Source organism: Rattus rattus, chromosome 8 (assembly GCF_011064425.1).
Source record: "Rattus rattus isolate New Zealand chromosome 8, Rrattus_CSIRO_v1, whole genome shotgun sequence".
NCBI classification, from domain to species: domain Eukaryota; kingdom Metazoa; phylum Chordata; class Mammalia; order Rodentia; family Muridae; genus Rattus; species Rattus rattus.
In genome coordinates this window covers 16,955,707-16,970,041 of record NC_046161.1, presented here as the reverse complement: position 1 = coordinate 16,970,041, position 14,335 = coordinate 16,955,707, and the positions used below count along the sequence as shown (strand labels likewise).

At 49.3% G+C, this 14,335-nt stretch overlaps 1 protein-coding gene across 2 annotated transcripts in view; it reads left to right on the top strand.

Moving 5' to 3' along the window:
• The window catches only part of Olfm2 (olfactomedin 2), a 76,246-nt gene that overhangs the window by 40,935 nt on the left and 20,976 nt on the right, over positions 1-14,335 (top strand). The gene's annotated exons all lie outside the window — the stretch shown is intronic.

The window sequence follows — 14,335 nt, the reverse complement described above, 5'->3', positions numbered from 1 at the left end:
TCCACCTTTTTGAGACAGGGCCTCCATTTTGTTGTTCACCATTTATGTCAGGGTGGATGGGATTCTCTGTCTCACTGTAGAAGCAATTGGATTACAGATATACAGCACTGTGTCCAGCTTTATGTAGGCTCTGGAGATTTGAACTCAGGTCCTCATGCTTGCATGGCATGCGCTGTACCACTGAACATCACAGCCCAATTTCTCAGCTTTTGAAAGTTTCTTCTACAACTCATGTCTTCAGGCACAGCATTGGCTGAAAGAAAGCACATGGCCATGGTGGGGAAGCGTATCCTATCAAACATCCAAGAAGAAAAGATTTGAATATATTTTGAAAATGTTGTACTTATTTATGTGGGAGGCAAGCATACCATTGGTGTGCATGTGGAAGCAGAGGAGAGTCTTGTGGGGGTCAGTTCTCTCCTTCCTCCATGTGGGTCCTGAGAAGACACTCAGACCAGCCTGCTTTGGAGCAAGCGCCTTTACCCACTGAGCCATCTCACTGGTCCTGGGACTGGATATTTGCCATAAATTTAGTGTCTCTCTTACACATGCATGGTGACATTATACATTTACATACATACACATACATACACATACGCTTTACTTCTTCATAGGTTTTATTCTGTGTTTCTGCACACACATGGTGTGTGTGTGTGTGTGTGTGTGTGTGTGTGTGCTCACGCACAGCTAGACTCCATGTAAAGAGGTCAGAGAACAACCTGGGGGAATCGGTTCTCTTCTCCCACCTTGTAGATCTGAAGAATTGAACTCTGCTTTAGGGCTTGGCCACAAGCACCATTTCCCCTCTTGAGCCACGCTGCTGGGCCGCCTTCCCAGTCTTATCGCCCCTTTCTTCCCAACAACGGGAGGAAGCTGGGAGTCTCACATACCTTCTTGAGTGGACTCCCTGTTCGTCTGTAGCCAGGGATCCGAGAGTAGCAAGATTCCACCCAGAGCCTCAGCTAGAGCTGAGAAGCAGGGTGGACACCTTCTCTGCCCCAGAGTGGGCGGTATTTTTCCACAGTCACCAGGGAAGAATAAAACCAGACGCTGGAAGAACTCCATCCTGGCCGCCAGCCTTCTCCATCTCGCCAGCTGCGGCTTGGAAGGAAAGCCTGGAAGAGAGAGAACAAACCCAAAGGGACCCCCGTTCTCCCCACTGACTCACCCGCCTGATGCCACCAGGGACCCTCTCCTTGCCCTCTATTGGCCAGCCCCCCTTCCTCCCAACTACTCAGATATTCCAAGGCAGGAAACTCATGAATATTTATAAGGGCCTGGCAGTGAGGGAGATAAAAAAAAAAACATTTGAAATTTATGAAGCTGGATCTATCTATAAATAACAGGCCGTGGCTGATGGGGTACCTCCCTCACCCACTGAGGGCTTCAAGTTCAGTACCAGATCTAGTGGAGTCTCACAGAGCTGTCCCTCTACGAACACATGTGTGCACAGACATACAGAGCTTCACTGTGAATACACAGTTCTGTAGGCATGTATGTGTGATGTATACACATGTGTGTATAGGAGTGCACACACCCATGTCCACACAGAAGCCAGAGAACACTGGGATCCTGCTCCACCACTCTCTAGCTTACTCCTTGAGACAAGGTCTTTCGCTGAAATGAGCCAGGCTGGCAGCAGCACCCCCACCCCACACCTAGGTCTTCGGGTCTCTGCCTCCCACAGTGCTGGGGTTACAGGAACCCAATGTTTACATGGACGCTTGGGATTCGAACTCAGGTCCTTGCGCTTGCCCCAGCCCTGACCCTCACATCCCTCCCCTTGACCTTGGGACACACAACTTATCGTTCATGGCACACACGTTCACACCCGCGTGAAGAAAGAGACATGCATTCACACCCGCCAAGGTCTGCCTCGCTTGCACATACTCATACAAACACCGAGCTGTTCAGCGTGGACCAGAATCCGTCTAAGCCGTCTTCTCTGTTCACACTTGGACAAAGGCAGCCACACACACTTACACACTGGCATGAATTGTAGAAAGGCCACACCCCAGCTCATGAACCCCTTCCTGACTCATGACTGAAACCCACAGTCCCTTTTCTGGGCCTCAGTTTTCCCATCTGAGTAAAGGACATGCTGAGAATGTTGTCTTTTGCAAGTGATGTTTGGATTGTGTGGGGGGGGTGGTGGAGAGAATGAAGCAATTGAGGAAGACCTCTCTCCTCCCTCACATGAGTGTGGGGGTGGGGCACTTTGGAATACAAATTGCATTAGAGAGTCCTCCCTCTAGATGATCACGGGTGGGCGCTCACACTAGCCATCTGTCACGTGCTGTCTGTGGAGCTGATGATGTCTTCCAGTCTTCTCCAGAGTGCGATGCTTCTCAACCAAGGCCGGGGATACGGAGGTTACAGCTGTACGGTGGGCATATCTCATCCGCATGGGGTTCAGGGAGAACCTCAAGAGCAGCTCCTGTACTCCCTGAGCATTACCAGTGAGGTCACAGGGCCACTAAACATTTGTGCAACTCCAGCATGGTTGTCTGACACTAGTCCTTGTTCTCAGTTCCCTGGGGCTGAAAATCAGGCCAACTTGGCATTGACCGTCCCATGACACAGCTGTGGGCCCTTTTGGATTCATTAGCTCACTGCTGGAGACTCAGTCCTCTGCCTCCCTGATCCTGCCTGGAAATTTCAAAATGGATCCTTGAGGAAGACGTTGACCTGAACAAACACAGAGCTCACTCAGTTCTCTTGACACTGATGGGAAGCATTGCCACTGTTCTTGCTTTGCAAACGGGGAAAGTGTGGCTCAGAGAGGTTAAATCATTTGCCCAAGGTCACATAGCCAGAAAGTGGAGGAGCCAAGATTTGAACTCAAGTCAGCTGACTCTGGTATGTGGCTGAGAATTTGAGGACAGCTCAACCTATACGCATAGGGAGATCCTACCTCAAAAAGCACGGGAGTGGGGTAGTTCGTACACTTTAAGAGGAGAGAGGAAGAAGAGACGGCTGACAGCAGGACAGACAGATGGAGGGAGAGGAAGGAAGGGCCAGTGAAGTCTTAAGAAACAGGCATGTGCTTGATTCCTTTGTGCTCCCATGGTCTACCAGCCATGAGGTCATGAGTTCAAATCCCCAGGACCCACATAAAGACAGCCACACTAGCAAGGATCTTTAATGCCAGTGCTCTCTCGTAGAGGTGGGGGCAGGGACAGGAGAATCCCTGGAAGATTATGGACAGCTAGCCTGGCGTATGCAGGGATGAACACCCAGAGAGACCCTCACCTGACCTAGGGAATGAGAGGGTTTTCCTGGAAGCGGTGACTTTTTCTTTAAGCGTGGGGGGATTCGTGGAACTAGGATGGTTTAGGGCCAGATGGGGGAGGGCAGCCCAGGAGAGACGCAGCCTGTCAGAGTTCCCCAGCCCTGTGCTCTTAGCCCTAGCTCTGACGCTTAACAGAGAAGCAAACAGCCTGGCTGTTCTCAGGTTCTCTTTTCTGGAAACACTATACAGATATTTATCTGTCATCTACCAGGTTCTAAGGAGCGATTTAGACACAGAGATGGTGGAGACAGATGTTCTTGTCCTTGGCCACTTCCCTCCTGATTAGTTGCATTACCTTCTCATGGCTTATAATGAAATGCCTGAGGTTGGATGACTTCATAAAGCAGAAAGGTTTAGCACACAGTGTAACAAGTTCAAGGGTATGGGTTTGGTATCAGACAGGCTCGAATAAGGACTTTGTGGTGGGAACTATTATAAACACGTATGTGCTACCATGTGCTCCCAGCCCCTCACTGGAGGATTCTAAGGCAGAGGGGCTGTACCACTGAGCCACACTCCCACTTCTAAGCTCACTGTTACAACCGTGTGTAGAGAATAAACAGGAGAGGGTCCTCTCCTCAGAATGACCATACTCCCTGGTAAGGGGTTGGGGGGCTGGGAGACTGGTCTTAATGACCTATTCCTAGCCCCCTCTCTTATAGGACCCACCACCCTCTGAGATTGCCATACTGGGAACCCAGAAATGTTTAGGGAGAAGCCACATCTGAGCTGGAGCATGGTCCACCTATCACACTGGCCAACCACTGTGATCATAAGCTTTCCATCATGACGAGGGTCTGCAAGAAGGAGATGAGAAGGTCTGGGGCTACTGAGATGGTGGAAGGAGAGAAGCAGAGTTGCAAGCTTGTCCTCTGATCTCCACAGGCAACGTGGGAATGTGTGACCACACCTATGGACAGTGTGTGCGTGCGTGCACACAGCAAGCAAACAGTTTTTAAGGTCCGCTTTCAGGGAGCAATTATGGAGGACTTCTCAGTGGTGGTGACTTTTCTACCTCATTCTTCACTATGGACCTGGAAATATGGGTAAGCAGCTAAGAGTGCTTGCTGCTTCTGCCAAGGACCCAAGTCTGGTTTCCAGCACCTAAAACTGCCTATAACATTAGTTCTGATGTACCTCACACCCCTTCTGGTCTCCATAGGCACCTGCACTCATGTGGCACACACACACACACACACACACACACACACACACACACACACCTATAAGTAAAGAGGAAATGTATTTAAAGAGAACTGTGGGTGTGGTGACTCACATCTTTAATCCCAGCACTGGGAGAGCAGAGACAGGCAGAGCTCTGAGTTTGAGGCTAGCCTGGTCTACAGAGAGAGTTCTAAGACAGCCAGGGATGCAAAGAAAGACAACATCTTAAAAACAACCACTAAATAGATAAATAACAAAGAAATAACAAAATGGAACATTATCCTTTCTCCTCCTTGTTTTAGAGATGAACTGGGGCTGTGAACAACAGTGAACATCCCACCATGATTAGTTTGGTTTAGGTGACTGTGGAGAGCAGGAATCTGGCCCTGAGTGCTGGTTAGATATCTGGTGTCCATGCCAGACCTGTACTGCTCTGTAGGATAGACCTGTGAAAACTACATTTCCCAAGTGTCTTTGCTCCATAGATTTCTGCTTGCTTCTGGCAAATAGAAAGCTGCAGAGGGTGCTTGCAGACTGGAGAAAGGGGAACAGAGAGGGCTTCTGGTGACCCTTCCTTCTCCCCATTTCCCATCTTCCACTTCCAAGCAACCTACATGGGGGTTCCAATTTTTGCACTCTGTCCACACCATCTGCCTTAGGGTAACCGTTGCTGTGACGAAGCTCTATGATCAAAGCAAGTGGGGAGGGAAGGGTTATTTCAGCCTATTCCACACATCAGTTCATCATCACAGGAAGTCAGGTCAGGAACTCAAACAGGACAGGATCCTGGAGGCAGGAGCTGCTGTAGAGGCCAGGGTATGACCCCACCCACAACGGGCTGGGCCCTCCCACATCAATCACTATTTGAGTTAAGTGCCCTACAGGTTTGCCTACAGCCCGTCTTATAAAAGCATCAACCAATCTTTCTCCTTTTTAAAAATTTTATTTATTTATTTATTTATTTATTTATTTATTTATTTAGTACAGTGTTCTGCCTGAATGTTTCCCTGCACACCAGAAGAGGGCACAAGACCTCATTATAGCTGGCTATGAGCCACCATGCCAGGAATTGAATTCAGACCTCTAGAAGAGCAGCCAATGCTCTTAGCTCAGAAGCCACGTCCCCAGAACTAGAAGAATTTTCTTAACTGAAGGGCCCTCGTCGCAGATGACTTTAGCTTGTGTCAGGTTGACATAAAACTATCCAGCACAGCATACTTTCCCTGCCAAAGCTTGGGGTGGTAGCTGGGTTTTTGTTGTTGTTGTTGTTGTTGTTGTTGTTGTTGTTTTAAAAATTAATGTTGTTATTTTCTGTGCGTGGGTGTGCATCTGTGTGTGAGAATGTGCGGTGGGGTGCCAACAGAGGCTAGAGGAGGGCGCTGTGTCCCTGGAGCTGCAGTTACAGGCAGTTGTGTAGCTATGAGTGTGGGTGCTGGGAACTGAGCACAGGTCCTCTGCAAGAGCCCTGAGTACTGACCGCCAAGCCAGGACTCCAGCCCCTGGCGACATCTGACAGTTGCCAATCCTCTTCAACCATCTGTCTCCTCATCTTCAAGCCCCTCCCAGCGCCACTGCTGTTCCTTCTCCAGTCTGGGAGGGCCCAGCAGGCTCTGCCATTGAGACTTCCCTCTAAGGCACAGTCTAGCATCCCGCCCCCAGCAGTGGAGACTAAGATGTACCAATAGCTCCGTCTTACAAACGGGGAAACTGAGGCACCATGAGGTTCAAGTCACTCGCCCGAAGTAACAGGGCTAGAGAGCAGCACTATGCTAAGTGCTTCGCCGCGCACTGGGCAAGGCGTGCCTCTGGCAATCACCACTTGCAAAACTGGTCTTCCGAATGCTGAGGCTGGAGGTGCCCGTCAGAGCTCCTTCAGCGGGCTGGACACAGGTGCAGCCGGCCACAATGCCTGCTGATTGAAGGCCCTTCTGAGCTCAGCCACCTGGCAAGACAATGACAGGCCCCTGCTGACTGTCACCCGCAAAGGAGCAGAGGGGCAAAGGGCTTCTCTGCCTGCCTGCGAGCAGCTGCGCCCCAGCTCTGCCAGGATCGATCTTCCCTTCAAGTGGCCCATTCTTATTAACAAAGGGCTCAGTGACCCAGGTGGCCGTCACCGCCCACTCTCCTGCAAGTGCGTTCTGTCTTTGTGCAGTTTTCTCTGGGTCCAGGGGATGGAACCTAAGGCCTCACGCACGCTAGGCAAATGCTGGGCCACAGCTTTCGACCTTGGACATGAATTTCTTTGGGAAACCTGGGAATATCCGAAGGATGCATGGGATTCCATGTTATTTCTCTGGCTGCCTCTGCTCAGTTCAATTATGAAATAAACTGTGCGCACCTCTCCCGGAAGCACATGTCTTAACTCCAGTGTCTCAGAGTCTGGCTGTGTGTGGAGAGAGAGCCTTCAGAAGGGAGCTGATGCAGGCGCCAAAGCCAGTCAACCAAGAGCAGCTCAAAAATAATTGATAACGAGCTGGGTAGAGTGGTGATGCTTGTAACCCCAGTGCTTGGGAGGCTGAAACAGGAGGATTGTCATGAGTTCGAGACCAGCCTGGCCTACATAATGAGTTCAGGGTTAGTGTGGTGTGGTGGTGGTGGTGATGATGGTGCGGATCGGCGGCTAACCCAACTACCCATCTGATTTTTGCCTTTTCATCTTCCCCAACTGTAAAATTAAATAAACATCTGTTTTCTTTATAAATTAACCAGCCTCAGGCATCCTGTTACAGTAATAGAAGTGATGACTACACAAACCTCTTGCACAGAGAGAATGGAACAGAGGGAAAATTAGATTTGGAGGCAAAATGGAGAACGTTCTAGCTCACCTCCCAGACCCCACCCCCACACTCACCCCTAGTTTAATCTTCAGCCTCTCATTTACAGCTTTTGAAATGCTCTACCAGGGCAGAACCTTTAGGAAGGCAAGGACCTCAGTCATGGCTGCATTCCTGGAGCCTGGTCTGCACAGTACCCAGGGCGTAGCAGATGCTTAGTGAACGCTGCTGGGAGGAGCAGGTGCTCTGTGCCTACCTGGCCCTTGGTGCGGTTCCCTCTGCCAGGAACCAGTCCTTCCTACCCCACGGCCTCCTACTCATCCGCTCGCTCGTTCTGTTCAGTTACTGCGGCTTCTGTCCTGCACCAGCCTTGCTCAGTCAGCTTTCCTCACACAGCCCTTGTCACGCCCTTTTATAATTGCCTCCTCACTTGTCTCTTTTTTGGCTCGTGTGTGAATTTGGGGAGCTTGGGAGCCGCTGTCCTAGCCCCCTTTGTGAAGAAAACAGCTTCGGGCGTCTCAAGAGCTCTCTCTGAACTGTGACTTTAAGCACTCAGAATACATTAGCTCCCTGCATCCGCAAACCATCAACTGTGCTGTCACCAGCTTCCCTGTTTGGGAAATGAGGAGCCCGAGGCTCACAGACAGTAAACAACTCGCTCACTTTTGGTCTCACAGAGCCTAGGCTGGGGCCTGCGAGATGGCTCAGTAAAGGCCCTTACCGCCAAGCCCATACGGGCGAAAGGGCACAACTGACCACAGAAAGTTGTCCTCTGACCTCTACAAGCTTACCATGACATAACATGTGCACACACACACACACACACACACACATACACACACACACACACAAAGTGTAGTTGGAAAAAAAGTTCTGACTGTGTAACACCTCCCCCCCCATTTTAGTACTGCAGGTCACCCCCCCCACTAGTATTTATTTATATACTTGTTTATGTTGGATCTCTCTATGTAGCCTGAAGCTCTCTTTGTAGACCAGGCCAACCGCCAACTCATAGAGACCCCGTTTGCCTTTACCTACTGAGTGCTGGGATTCAAGACATGTGCCACCCTGCTGGGCCTATCCTGTGTGCCACACTGCACGGGGAAGCTTCTGTTTGCTTGTATGGAGACCAAGTCTTTCTATAGTGCCTAGGCTGCTCTTGGACTCTGGATCACCTCACCTCTGCCTTCCATGTCCCAGGATCATAGGGTCTCCTGTCATGTCATCAGGTAAATCGTCACAGGCCCCAGCTTATTCAGAGACCATGAGACCGGGGCTATTCTAAGCTCCCTGGTTACAGCTGGACTACTGAGGTCCAGAGTGGTGAAGTTACTACCAGTCCAACAGCACATAGCAGAACTAAGATTTGAACACAGAAAACTTGGATCCAGAATCAGCTGAGAGGAAGGAATGCATTTGGACATTTGTTTGAGACCCTGGAACCTATGTCCAGAGGTACAGCCAAGTGAAGAATGGTCTGGACACATACATGAAGTCACCACCCTAGAGATGTAGCTCAGCGGTAGATCCCTAGAATCCCCCCGTGAGGGGCTGGGACCCAGTGGCAGAGCTCTGACCTAGCATGCTCAAGACCTGTGTTTGATGAACAGCACAGAAAGAATGAAAGAACGAAACAAAAAAACAAAGAGGGCGGGAGAGCAAGGAAGAAGGGTTGGCAAGCCAGCTGTTATCCTGGACTTCCAGGGGCACGGCAGAGCTGGCAGCTGCTGGCCTGGGCTCCTTGGGCAGCAGGTAGCTCCCGCACCCTCATGTCCCAGCCCGTGTGCAGCCTCCACCGTCTGTCTCCAGCCTGCCCGGGAGCCTCCTTGCAGCAAACGTTTCATTTTGTGCCAGGGTGTCCCTGGCTATCCGTACAAACGCCTCCGCCAGCACGGAAGATAAATTTCTCCCGCGCCGACCTCTCCGCACAGCGGGATTGATTTCCGAACTCCAGCCCCAGCCGCAGCTCGGGCCCAGCCCCCACCGCCGAGTACCAAGGGCTGCAGATTTATACCTTGGCCAGAAATTGAATTCCTGTAAGTCGAGGGAAGTGTCTAAAAAGCTCATCCGGGCTCATTTTTACTTCTGACAAACTTCAGGTGAGAGATTAAACCCGAGTCGGGCTTCCAGCAGCAAGGACCCTGCAGAGACTGAAAAATCACTATTTGTCTTCCAGCCCCTGCCTGGAGCTGAGCCTTCCAGGGCTGAGAAAGCAACTGGACCTGCTCTGAGCAGTTAAGGAGGCGGGTTCCCATTGCCTACTAGCGAAGGACACCTGCTCTGCGGGTTTCTTGGTCCCCCTTGCAAATATGGAGACATTCACAATGATGCGACTTGAAACCGCTCATTTGGGTCCCTAAAAGGGGTAAGCTCTCTTGCCTCTAAGCATGAGGACTTGAGTTCCATCCCTGGGACCCACATGTCAGAAGGCCAAAACCGCCTCCAAAAGTTATCTGCTGTCCTCTAAACAGTCATCATGACATTCCCCAGTAAATAGATAGATAGATAAATAGCTGAAGAGATGTCTCAGAGATTGAATCCACACTGTTCTTGTAGAGGACCTAAGTTACACACACACACGCACGCACGCACGCACATACACCACACCACACACACTTAAAAATAACAAAAATCTTTAAAAGAATTTTTAAACACTCATTTTATACAGGCTGCAGCAACCTGGGCCTTGAGTGGTTCTCATTAAGCATCTCCCGGCTACAGCAAGGAAGATCTCAGAGTCCAGATAATTCCAGAGCCGTCAGTCTAACTGCCCCACCAGTGCCAGGGGCCCAGGGAGGAAGAAGCAGAGACAGCAGTAACAGGTTGGGAGAAGGAAGAAGGAAAAGCCACCAGAAAAGGCACCTCCAGCTTGACTGGAAAACCAGCTGTCTGATGCAAATTTGGCTAGCCGCTCCGTCCTTCGTTCAAAAGCCGCTAAGTATTAAAGAAATGAGTCCTTGATGTCAACACAAAAAGGATCAAAAAGGAATCTTTCTGAGAAGACAGGCGTTTTTTATGTCTCTCTGAACTTCGCTAGATCTGGCCTCTGGCAGGGAGGCAGACAGAACAAGCCGATCTGTGGGCCGAGAGCTAAATGACTTGGATCCAAGATTTGTTCATTCAGTAATTCAGCTACAGTTACTGCAGGAAGACCTGGGAGAACCTGCCGACGGATGAGAAGGGCGTAGGGACGTGGGTCCTGGTCCCCTCTTGTTTTACGTTTTTGGGGGTTGTTTAGTGGTGGTTCTGGGACCTGTGGCCTTGTGTATCCTCAGAAGTGTTCTATCCCTGAGCCATGCCCCCAGCCTTTCTGGGGAATCTAGGCAAGGGTTTTATCATTGAGCCAAGCCCCAGCCCTGGGTGGTGGTGGTGGTGGTGGTGGTGATGGTGGTGGTCGTGGTCTTGAGGGATTCTAGGCGGGGGTGGGGTGGGGAGAAGGGGGTGGAGCTCTATAACTGAGCCACACTCCCAGGCCTCACTGGGGGATCCTGGGGGTGGGGTTTCTCTATAGCTGAGCCACGCCCCCAGCCCTAAATGGGAGATTCTAGGCGGGGACTCTACAGCGGAGCCACGCCCCCAGCCCTCACTGAGGGATTCTAGGTGGGGGCTCTACAGCTGAGTATAAAAAGGATGATCTGAGAATGAGGCTCCATATAAAAAACTGGGCAATCATGGGCTCCGAAAATCAAAACTCTAATGGGCATTTTACAGAATCTCTGAGTCGTGTCCCTGAAGGCCGTCAAGGTCACAGGAAAGAGTGGACACTGTCCCAGAGCAGAGCAGAGTAAGGAGATGAGATGACTCAGTGCAGTGTGGGATCTTGGATTGGATTCTGGACCCAAAAAAGGACTTGAGTGGGAAAACTGGAGAAACTGGACAAGTCTGAATTCAGTTAGTAGTGATGGGGGCTCAGTTGTGATCAATGTACTGGGGTTATATAAGACATTAACAATGCAAGAGAGGGAGTCGGGACCAGGCGGGTGCTCCCTGGGCTGTCTTGTGTAAATTTCCTGCAAACCTAAACTTACTTCAAAGAAGACGTTTGTTAGAAAAGAATCAGCAGGGCGCTCAAAGGCATTCCGGAAGCTCTCAGGTTTTGTGTGTGGTAAGAGCCTGGGACCGTGCTCAGCACTGTGATCGGCACATTGTGGATAGTAATTGATGACATCCCTGAAGCTCGCCGGTGACACCCACATTGGTTCAGATGTGGTGCAAGGCAGCCCGTCCCCGAGTTCCTACACTAGTGAGGTGGGTGGAGTCGGCACATGTGTGCGTGAGGTCAGAGGTCAGCGCCAAGGATTGTGCCCAGGATTTTCTGTGTTCATCCACTGCCTTTGTTTTTTCATTTTATTTATCTGTGTCTCTGTGTGTGTATATGTGTGTGAGTGTGTGTATGTGTGTGTTTGTGGTATGTATATGTGGTTTGTGTGTGCTGTGAGGTAGATTGGTTTTGTTGTCATTTTTTAGATGACACTGACCAAGTGATGTGCTTGGAAACCTACCAAGCAGGAGAAAGGGAGCAGATCCAGGACTCGAACATTCATTATGGCTTAATCTCACTTAATCTTGTGAGAAACTAGCTGCCAAGCATTTAGCACAGGGCACTGCTCGGAGGAGTGAAATAAATGTCCGCCGGTACTTATTATTAATTATTAAAGGATTTCTAGCATAGGGCTGTCACACTGCACTGTCACAGAACACTGTGCATATATGTGTGTGTATGTGTGCATGCGCCCTAAATACTGTGGGAACATTTAAGCAGGGGAGGAGGGCTGGATTAGTCTATTTTCTCTGACTGTAATGAAATTCCAGAGACTGGGTCATGTACAAAGAAGAAATGTTTGGAGGCTGAGAGTCCAAGGTTGGGTGTCCCTATGACTTTATCCTCTGGTAAGGGGCTCGCGATGGATGTCATCACAGTGCTGGGAATAGCTACAACAGTGCCACAATATGTGACAGGAAGCCAGGGCTATTCAGGAGGCAGGCTCACTTCCGATATTCTCCTACTAGTTGTTGTTAGTCAGGGCTTCTTCTGTATGTAGCCCCAGACTGGCCCTGAACTTACAACTGTCCTGTCTCGGCCTCCCAAGTGCTGGGATTGCAGGTGTGAGCCAACATGCCTGGTATTTATTTTATTATTTATTTTATTATTTATGTTCTTAGTTTTAGGCTGTTTTTATAGTGACATTCTTGTGGGCACTAGCTCATTCCATGAGCCAGCATTGGTGCCTGGTGTGTGAGAAAAAAATATCTACTCACCTCAGAGAGGGACTGAGGAGAAACCAAAGTACAAATAACACCAAAGTCCAACTTGGAGAACCAACGTGCTTCAGTTGGCTTACTTACAGGGGCAGAAACCACTCAAAGACAGCTGCATCATCAAAGCCCACTCCAGCATGGGAAACAGCACTCAAAGCTGGGACCCCGGAGCACACTGCAGGCTGCTCAACAAGTTGAACAGTGGCCTTTTCAAGGGATTCTGGTCCAAAGCTCTTCCAGGCAGCTGGGCTTGTCTTCAGGTTTTCTTTTGCAGCTTTACTCTTAGTAAAGCTTCTGAGAGTCTTTACTGCTTGTGTACTCTCGGACAGGGAGGGCCTAGTGCATCTGCTCAGTTTCAGAGACTTCCTGAAGCTGTTTTGAGTGGTTGGGTTTCTGTCTTTTTATTATTATTATTATTATTATTATTATTATTATTATTATTATTATTATTATTATAATATATAAGTACACTATAGCTGTCTTCAGACACATCAGAAGAGGGCTCCAGATCTCATTACAGATGGTTGTGAGCCACCATGTGGTTGCTAGGATTTGAACTCAGGACCTCTGGAAGAGCAGCCAGTGCTCTTTTTTTTTTTAAAGATTTATTCATTTATTATATATAAGTACACTGTAGCTGTCTTCAGACACACCAGAAGAGGGCATCAGATCTCTTTACAGATGGTTGTGAGCCACCATGTGGTTGCTGGGAATTGAACTCAGGACCTCTGGGAGAGCAGTCAGGGCTCTTAACTGCTGAGCCATCTCTCTAGCCCGTGGGTTTCTGTCTTTTTTTTTTTTTTTCTATTCTTTTTTTCGGAGCTGGGGACCAAACTCAGGGCCTTGCGCTTGCTAGGCAAGCGCTCTACCACTGAGCCAAATCCCCAACCTGTGGGTTTCTGTCTTAAGGAGTGTCCCTGCCATATGGTCTGTTTCACCTCCCCTTACAACAGTGGTTCTCAATTTTTCTGATGCTGTGACCCTTTAATACAACTCCTCATGTTGTGGTGATTCCTCCAGCCATAAAATTATTTTGTTGCTACTTCATAACTGTAATTTGCACTGTAATATAAATATCTGATACACAGGATCTGATATGTGACTCCCTGTGAAAGGGTCATTTTAACCCAAAAAGGGGTCACGACCCACAGGTTGAGAACTGCTGCCTTACAACATCTTCTTGTTTTACTTCCTGATAAAAATCCTGCACTAAAATATCCTGTTGTTTTACTTCTCTTAAAAAGCAAACTAAAACAAAAACAAAAACAAAAAAACAAACAAAAAAAAACAACCAAGGGCTGAAGAGATGGCTCAGTGGTTAAGAGCACTGACTGCTCTTCCAGAGGTCCTGAGTTCAATTCCCAGCAACCACATGGTGGCTCAGGACCATCTGTAATGGGATCTGATGCCCTCTTGGTTCAGCTAAGAACTGGGGAGCTAGCCTGAGGAGCAGGCTTCTGCACATGAACTAGGAGGGACATGACACGACAGGGACAGAGATCTGCAAACACCCAGACACAGCAGGCATTCCTCTATTCCAGTACTCAGCTAGAAACAGGAGGCTCAGGAGTTCAAGGCCAGCTCAGATTACATAAGACCCTTCTAAACTGAACCAAAAAAACCTTGGGACTGGGGAGATGGCGTGGTTGGTGAAGCACTTGCTGTATAAATATGCAGATCTGAGTTAGGAACCTCAGAACCCATATAAAAACCTCACATTTGGCAGCATGAGCCTGTGACCTCAGCTCTGGAAATGTAGAGACGGGGATCCTTGGAGATCCCTGGCCAGCAATCCTAGTGAGTCATTAAATTCCTCAGTAGACACTCAAAAATAAATAACAAATAA